Source organism: Euprymna scolopes, chromosome 1, assembly GCF_053919585.1.
Source record: "Euprymna scolopes isolate OS-2025 chromosome 1, ASM5391958v1, whole genome shotgun sequence".
In the NCBI taxonomy this organism is placed as follows: Eukaryota; Metazoa; Mollusca; class Cephalopoda; order Sepiida; family Sepiolidae; genus Euprymna; species Euprymna scolopes.
This window is the reverse complement of record NC_136482.1, coordinates 154,013,494-154,023,493: the sequence shown is the minus strand read 5'-3', so window position 1 is coordinate 154,023,493 and position 10,000 is coordinate 154,013,494. Positions and strand designations below refer to the sequence as shown.

Sequence of the window (10,000 nt, the reverse complement as noted above, 5' to 3'; positions counted from 1 at the left end):
AAAAAAAATGGGGATTAGCGAAATAAGATTAACCCGTAGAGTGAATGTGGTATTTAGGTGAGAGCGTCTAACCTCCGGGAAGTCCTGTCAAGTACTATAAGAATTGAAAATAGATGTATGCTTATACATGCATATTACCACGCTATATTTTGAAATAGTATTTTCGAGTTAAATTCAATTTTTACGATATTTTTTATTAAATTGTTAAATGAAAGCACAGAATAGTTCCAAAACGTCCTCCCCACATATAAAAGTGGTTTTCTAAATAACATTTTTTTTTTTTTTTTTTTTTTTTTTTTTTAGCGCGGTAATATAGATGCATAAGTACCCCATTTTCTTCTACAAATCTGTCTATGGCCTATGATTGACTTTTGGTATATTTGTTTAGGAAAAAAAAAAATACATTGTTATGATTGTATTTCACTTTTATCTAAATTAAATGTTTAAAATATCCAATCCTAAATAACGAAAAAAGAAACCTCCGAAACCTGAAATTATGAAATTAGTAAATTTTAAATAAAATAGTTGTATATGAAATAAATTGAATTTAAAAAAAAAAAAATAAAAAAAAAAAATGAAATTCTAATCATCAATCTTTTTTTCGTTTTATTTAATAAGCTTTTTACCCCATTCATATATTCATTCAATACATTTCTAATACGTTTATGAGAGATGTTTGTTGAAAACGAGAAGACAAAAATACCTATTCTGAGAAACAGGATACTGTAAGATGCGGTTACAATGTTAATAAAACTGTCAGTCTGTTTCTCGTCCATACGTAACTTGGATAAATACACATTGCATTTATATATATATATATATATATATATATATATATATATATATATGAGAGATGTTATTTGCTTTTGCGGTACGTTTTTGAATGAATTCAATTATTTACGAAAGTGCATTTTTACCTAAATGCGAGTTGGGAATAATTTTCCCTTTAACCAATGTGGTACCCCCATATAGGGAGCGGCATATGTACTGTTTTTTTTTTTTTTGTTTTTGTTTTTTTTTTTAATATAATTATGTACTGACACGTTTCGTCGTCTACGACTCATCAGAGTGGCTGAATCTAGCGAGATTCAGCCACTCTGGTGTGTCGCAGACGACGAAATACGTGTCAGTGGATAATTATATTACAAGATAAACAATATATATATATATATATATATATATATATATATATATATATATATATATATATAAGCAGGCCACCCGCCATTGCGCTTAAATATGTCTTGATTTATGCAGATTTCGTATTCATTATTATGTTATATTGGACCCAATATATAGTAATGATTTAAACAGTTAAAAAAGAAAATTACCCATGCGCCACCATTGAAAATCGAAACAAAGACATTTAGCTTACGATTTACTTTTTCCTTTGATGTTAATGCATGAGCTATGAAGACAAGTTTGCTTCAAGGCTAAAACTTAAAACAAGAACCAGTAGCTATTACGTTATGCATGCATATCCGTAATGCCGTCGTTCGACCTTCACCTGGCAAATTCCATTTTTTAATTTTCACACTTTTGTACCGATTTACCCCGACTAAACCCCAACTATAAAGTTTCGCGTAGGTTCGAATACCCTAGTTTCCTGTCTGTAGACTAAAAACTAACAGCAAGCAAAAATTTTTTACCAATTTTTTATACGCATACATAAATATGTAGAGCGAAAGAGTTATGGGTTTACTATAAGCTTTTTACGCAAATATTGCGCAAGTACACACTTATCTCGGCATTGTTTCGAGTTATCCTGAACCTTCACTTGCCACTGGTATTTAACAACGCCGACTCAGGAGAGGTGTGGTTAGAGATTGCGCAACTCTTGCCACAAAAATTCAACGCGCAGGCACCCTTACAGTGGGTATCTATAGTCTATAAATCAAGTAAGCTACTATATATATATATATATATAGTGTGTGTGTGTAGTCATCGACATACAGTCCTGTTTCGTTGTATCTCCACTCATCAGTGCCGCTAGACTAGCACCTCCCCGAAGCCGAGAATTGAACCTAGAACCATCGAGTTGACAGTCAGCCATGGTAGCGGCGCCCGTAAATTATTTCGCCAAATGTCTATTTAAATAAACATTTGTCCACTACTTTTACGGTGCTCTAATCGCTTGTTTATAAACAAACAATGAGCGTCGCATTTTTACGAATTAAAAAATCTTGTTACTAAAAATTTATTATAATTATAATAACAATTTTAATATCCGACAAGGAGTTCAAATAAACAAGAAAATCCTTATTCCATGGAGTTTATATACGAGTTCCTTCCTCATAGGTTCCGAAATGGCTGAGCCTATTTTTTGCAAATTTCACACAAAGCTGATTCATAAGTCTGGATAAGTCGATTCTAAAAATGGCCTTTCTTTTAGAAAGAATTTAGAAATAAATATAAAGAATTTTGATAGGAGAATATTTTCTGTTACACGGGGCAAGGGAGATAATTCTCAGCAAACCAAGGACTATTCAATTCTCATCAAATGCTTTCTTAAAAAACAGAACTATTGTCAATGGAAGAGTATTCGACTAAAGGTCGAACGATCCCTCTGTTCAAGCCCGCGTGTACCTCACCATTTTATTTAATTTGTCTTATTAATAAGTCCGATTTATGATAAAAGAAGTACCATTTAAAATCGCCAAAATCATTTCTTCGTTTGTAGATTTAAAAATTAAACATTTATCAGAAGTGACAGTTCCAAGGCATTTATCGTCAAACTCAAATGTCAGCTGACGTGATATTGTAAACAAACGCAGACGGATTTTGATAAACGACACCATCATAATTTATTTTACTTATATATATATATGCGAATTAGTCCACCGTGCAAATTATTCCTCGTGTTATATATTTAATAGAGAATTGATTCTATAATAATACATATGCAATGAGCATTAATTAAATATCACGTTGAAGCGTATTATACGACCGGGCAACGCCGGGTGCCCAGCTAGTATGTGTGTATATATATATATATATATATATATATATATATATATATATATGATATATTACTGAAGGTTTGAATTTCATTAAGAAGTAGAAAATATCTGTCCTGTTCATGTTTTAATTGTCTTATTACTTTGTTTTTGCTGGGGATGGGGCATTTTACCGGATGCCAAACATTCTCCCATTAGTTTAGTTACTCCAACCGAGAGATCTTTTTAAGATTGTAACCGCCCCTTTACGTGCTATTGTTTGTATTTCTTTTGTACTTGGTTCACCGGGTATATTCGCCAGATAGTTTTCTGACATTCTTTTTCATTAGCCCTGTTGCTTCTACAATGACTTGTATGATGGATACCTTCTTAAGATTCCAGTTTCTTTTCATGTCGTACATAAGTCCTTGGTATTTTGTTACTTTCTCCCTCTCTGCTCTGCTAACGCCAGCATAATGTATATTGATGTGTAGTTTAAAACGTAAACACTAAAAATAAGAAAGGAGAAAGATGAGAGTGCAGGATGTAAAAATCGATTCGCTGGTTGTATTCTTTATTCGTCCTTTCTGTCTCTCGTTCACTTCTTTACATCCGAAATTTCGCGCATTTTCTTTCCTTTCTACCGATAACCCTCAGCCGCTCACGGTGACCGAATAAAAGCTCGCAAGGTCTTTCACACGACAGGGGCGCGAGCAAGAAGTAATGTTTCACATTAGTTTATTATTAGCCTCCTTTTACATGTCTAGAGAACCCGAATACATTCTGTAAGAGTGGATACACTGCAAATCCATAGTGAAGTAAGGTTTGCGCAATCTACACACGCAGTTTTCTTAAACAGGATTTGATTGAGTGCAGTGCAATATAACTAAAAACCAATGCCGGAATATGCAGAAAAATAATAGTAGTATTTAGGAATTCTTAGATTAATTACGTAACTTGGGCATGAGGCAAATCTAAATACCTAACCGAATTCGAACACCGGACGCTGGGACGATCGTTCGCGCTTTTGGTTCAAGAGAACGAATGAACCACAGCAGCACAGCACTTGACTACTATTATTTTGAAATCTCAATCAAAATCACTTTGTATTTGTAAATTTAAAATTCTATTTTATTTTATATTTTTAATTGAGGAATTTACTTTCGAATTTCGAAGAGCTATTGTATAATCTTGTTTCTACTTGCCTCCACACGAGGGCAGAGTTAGACGCAAGTTCGGTTTTGAATGTGGGGAAAATTCAGTTCGAGATTCCGTCCAATGTCGAATTCGACAGAAACATTCCCGAGTTCGACAAGATACACATGAAGAAGGTGGGAGGTTATATCGACCGAAACGTTGTGAAAATCACACTACTGATTATTGTATTGTACAAGCATATACCAGCAGCTTCTCCCCGGTGTTGTCCTGTCGTAAAATATGAGATTTTAATTCGTGAAGATTTCCTATTTATTATCGAGAAATTTTAAGAGCTAATTCTCCATTAATTATTATATTGTACCCAATAGATAGTAACGATTTCAAAAGTTATAAAACTGATTTGGGTGCCATCAGGTATGAATCGAAACAAAAACATTTAGTCTTTACTATTTCAGATATCGACAGATTGATAAGAAAACGTTCGATTACAAGCGACTTCAACGTATAAATGTATGTTTGCGCATATGTAGAAGTATAGGCTTAGTCGACTTACTCCTGCTAAGGTTAGGTTTTTATTTTTAAAATTTGACTCCTTAGCATTACCGGCTAAAAACAAATCGAATTTGTTCCACAGGCCCTAATACCCTATAAGTTCAATCTGCAGACCAAAAATTGAAGGAAAAGTTTCATAGAGATCGTTCCGAACACACACCGACATCGTCAATTTTACACGTAGGTTTTTAATATCAGTGTAAGTGAGGCAAAAAACTGAACTCTCTCTCTCTCTATATATATATATATATATATATATGAAATAAAATGGAGGTGGAAGGACCTGGATACTCAACGTTTCGCCCGATTTATGCGGGCTTCTTCAAGAGGGATGGTCATTGACGAGAGAGTCGGAGGATTGGGGCTATATATAATGATGGGGGAGAGCAGCGTGTTTTCCTTATGTAAATTAGATGTCATATATACATGTATATACATTTTATGAGAGAAGAACTAATTAGAGTAAACTAGTGTAGTGGATTACGTCTAAAAGATAAAATATCGTAGAGATTAAAAATTGTGTTTGGAAATATAGCGGTGATAGATTAAATAAATAAAATGACACGAGATTACGAAAGAATCTTTTTTTTTTTTTTTTTTAAATTAGAAATAATTGAATTTGGCTAAAATAGCGCAGTAACTTAAAAGATGGTATCTAAAAATAATAGGAGGTGATAAAATGGAGTCTAAAAATAGATAATGATAAAATACAGTAAATAAGTAAAATAAAAATAAAATTAAGTGAAATTATGAATTTTTTTTTTTTTTTTTTTTTTTTCATCATTATATATAGCCCCAATCCTCCGACTCTCTCGTCAATGACCATCCCTCTTGAAGAAGCCCGCATAAATCGGGCGAAACGTTGAGTATCCAGGTCCTTCCACCTCCATTTTATTTCATATCGTCGGATTTAATCCAGCTCAACAATCATATATATATATATATATATATATATATATATATATATATATATATATATATATATGAGAGAGAGATTGTTTATTTGTTTTTGTTAACGATACATTTTGGAATGGATTCAATTATTTATATGAAAAGTGCATTTTTACCTAAATCCGAGTTGGGAATAATTTTCCCTTTGACCAATTTGGTACCCCCAAATGAAAAATAAGATTTGGTTTTATGTAACTAACACCCAACAGGGGTGCAAATTTGAGGGGGGTTGTTTTTTTTTTTTTTTTTTTTACAAAAGCATCACCACTTATCAATGGTGGTTTCAGCTAAACGAGTGTTTTTCGTGAAATTCAGGCCAGAGAGCACTTGCCATGAAAATAACGATAGACCAGAGACAGACTCACAACGTCAGGGAAGAAAATGGGCATCCCTCCCACAAGGGCCACGAAGTCTATTTTGAACTCTATTAAGGCAGGATAAGCTGCTTCTAGCAGCCCCTGCTCAGATGTGGCAACAGTACTCCATCATTGGACGTACGCTTATATATGTAGAGAATTGCATTAGCAGTGAGATATCTACGGGAGCAGTTAAACAACCCACCATTTTTCCAGCAGACTTGGCAACAGATTCCATGTACGTTTTCCATCTCAGATCAGGAGTAAAGGTCAAAACTATATATAACTAAATATAGAACCTCGCCAAGACTGTGTTTAGATATAGGAATGAATGATAAGGGATGGGTGGGTTAAGGATCGAGATAAAGGTAATGGAATACTAGAAAGAATAGTATTCGTATGGTATGCGTGTGTGATGCCCCCCCCCAATCTTAAACCTACTAGTGTGTATAGTTTTAAATAATAGGGGAATGTGGATTTGATATATCTATGCTAACAGGGGTTTCAGATTTAATTAGTTGTATTTATTTGTTCCCCACCAAAGCAAATTAGGCATAAGGCCGTTTTTAATGTGGGGTAAAAAACAGCTCCCATAAAAGTAGGCAAAAAGGGGGCGCTCTGGTTACCAAAAATAATAATTGTCCCAGTATAGAGGGTCTCCCCTCCATTGACTGGTACAAATTATCTTAAGTCAGCAGCTGTAGAACAGATGGTGTTTATTTGCTCCCCCACTGAGCAAATTAGGCACAAGGCCGTTTTTAATGTGAGGTAAAAACCAGCTCCCCTTAAAGTAGGCAAAAAGGGGGCACTCTGGTTACCAAAAATAATAATTGTCCCAGTATAGAGGGTTTCCCCTCCATTGACTGGTACAAATTATCTTAAGTGCAGCATCTGCCGGAACAGATACTACACTTTGATCCCGACTCGAAGGCCAAGAACAACAGAAAAAAAAGGCAAGCCTAATTTCAGTTATAAAAATGCTTTTAATTTAACTAGAATTTTTATGTGGTCGGAAAATGTACGACTTACGTTGCTCTCTTGCATATCCCCCCACCACTATTATTTCTACATAAATTAGTGAATAGGTTAAAAGATAAGGAAGAAATAGAAAAATCGTAAGGGAGAACAGAATGTGTGTGTGTGTGTGTGTGTGTGTAATCTGAAATTATGCAATATAATTGATAGTATTCCACAGAAGACAAAAACGAAATTCAAAGTAAAATGTTAGAGCCAATCCCTCTTTAATATCTATTACTGATTCTAATCGTAAAAATATAATTCGTTAATAACATAAATTTTCTGTTTAACCAGGCTTTCTTATATACCTAAAACTAGTTATTATACTGAGCAAAATGAGGTAATGCAATTGAAAAAGTCCAGCAGGAAATAGTTATTGATTTAAAAAATGTTTTTGAATAATTGTGTGAATTAGATGTTCGCTTACTTCTGCAGTTTACGAACTATCCTATATTTTATTTGTTTTTTGCTTTTTTTTAAAAAAAAAACTGCAAAAAACAAATATAGGATAGTTCGTAAAGTTAAATTCAATTTTTAAAAAATATTTTGCTGACAAAATTGTTAGGTGAAAGTACAGAATATTTAACAAAACTCCACCTAATGGGTTTGTAAATAACAACGTGATAATTTCAGCACGGTCTTTATGCTGCATAATTACAATGTTCATACAATTGGCAAGTACATGTTAAAATATTGTAGAAACGATATTTTAATTATATTTTATAATTTTAATTTGGAGGTAGTCTTAGTTTTCGTTGTTCATTGTTATATAAATATTCGAAAAAATGTTCGCATTTACAAAGCACAACAAAGCATTCGGCGACAATTATAATATTCTTATAAAGCTATTGCAATTTTAAGACGAATAAGATGCCTCGCAAATTACTTCATTTGATAATTAATTTAGCATTAAAAATTAATTTAGCATTCTGTTTTATAACTTTAATTATTAATACAGACAATACTGTTGCACATCTATATATCTATAATACCGAAATTGTCTGTGTGTGTGTCTATCTGTAAGTACATTCTCTACTAAATTACTCTGTCAATTTTCAGTCTACAGGCTCGACATAAGGAGTATTGAGATTTGGGAAAATCTTTTTAATTGGTTTTCAGCCAGAAATTTGGCTGTCAAGGGGTCAAAGTTCAACGACTTGACCTTTGAAAACTTTACCAAACTCCTCTGCCAATTTTGGCCGTAAACACTTGAAATTTTAAATGTAGGTTACTTGGACATGGATTAAATATTTTAATTTGATTTGAGCCAAAAACAGTTTAAGTTAATGGGTCAAAAATTGGGGTCAAAGTTGAAAAAAAAAATTTGACCTCAGCGGTCTCTACCTAATTACTCAGTCAGTTTCTGGTCTAAACATATGAAATTTTGCATAAAGTGTAATCAGACGTATGGCAAGCGAAAATTTGGCTGCCAAGGAGTCAAAGTTCTAAAGATTTGACCTTTGCAGTCTCATGCAAACAATTCAACTAATTTTAGGTCTAAACATTTGAAATTTGAAATAACAGGTATTCAGACACGCAACAAGTATTTTCATCAATTATAGGGCGAAAATTTGACTGCCAAGAGATGAAAGTTAACAGAGTTGACCTTTGCAGACTCTACCAAACTCCTCCGCCAATTTTGGCTCTAAAGACTTTAAATTTTAGATGTAGGTAACTTGGACATGGATCAAACTTTTTATTTTGATTTGAGACCAAAACAATAAATGTTAAGTTTTCAAAATTGGGATCAAAGTTAAAAAAAAATTTACCTCTACGGTCTCTACCCAAATTACTCACACAATTTTTGGTTTAAACATTTGAAATTTTGCATAAAGGGTATTCACACATAGGGCAAGTTATGATCAGTAGATAGGGCTCGAGCAAGGTCGGGCTGAACTGTTAGTATATAAGAAAATCACACAGGGTTCTTTCAAATAAATGACGTTAAACAAAACTTCATTGTAAACTGTTTGAAAATAGTTCTGCAAATTATGCATAAAAATGGCTGCATTTAGTGCTTTGGTTTTCTGTACTACAGTATTCCAAGAGACTCTGTCGTATTATTAATTTGAACAACAGTAAGCCGGTCTAGGTGTGAAAAAAGAAACATTTCGCACTAGATGGATAATAGCATTCTTTATTTCCAATGCACCTTCTGCTAACGTTTTCCTATTTTTGAAAATACTACAAATAATACCTATTAGTTTGTTTACACAGAGTTATCTCCTAGTAGTTGCGCCATTTTCTAAATTTGGGTCAGAGTAGCAGGAACCCCTTACGTGTGTTGGTGAATTAAATATAAACCTGATGTGGCGAAATGCCAAGCTGTTTTTATGAAGATGTGAACGAACTGTGATGCACTGTACGAGCCAGGAAGATTATCCTTTCGTAATTCCTGTCCAAACTGAATCGAAAGATATCATGTTTTAACTAAGAGTAAAAGTGTTGCGTGATTTACCCAAATTTTATCATTCTTTTAAAGTTCTGATCTCGGGCTCAACTTAGTTCTAACAGAAAAGAAGTATTCCTAAGATGCGTTTATTCAGTTTAAGAAGTTTGGCGATGAGAATTCTATTACAAAATAAAGGCTTTACTAGGAACAAAAATGTTAACTCAAACTAAAAAGTAAGAGTTTTAATGACATTTAAATAAAATAAAAAATTAAAATGAAATAATGTTTACTAGACATCATACATGACTTGATTGATCCGCGTAGACTCTTCCTGATATGAAAATGTAATTATATTATATATATATATACTAGCGAGGGGGGCACCCGTTTTTGACCAGGCATAAAATACGCTTAAATACGATATTTTAATTTGTACATATTTAGTATATATTATTATAGTCGTGATTTCAAAAGTAACAAAAAAAAGTACTTGGGTACCATCAGCTGGAATCGAAACTGTTACATTCAAAGCTGGCGACGTTACTACTGTACCAAAGTGACACGCATATGAGCCGATTAAAAATGAAAAGGTAAAAATAAACTTAGATGAATGGAAAAAATGTTTAACGATTTTTTGC

General features: G+C 33.2%; 1 protein-coding gene across 1 annotated transcript in view; it reads left to right on the top strand.

Annotated features, from left to right (window-relative positions):
* The window catches only part of LOC145276774 (carbonic anhydrase 6-like), a gene marked incomplete in the record, with an annotated part of 205,100 nt that overhangs the window by 1,164 nt on the left and 193,936 nt on the right, over positions 1 to 10,000 (top strand).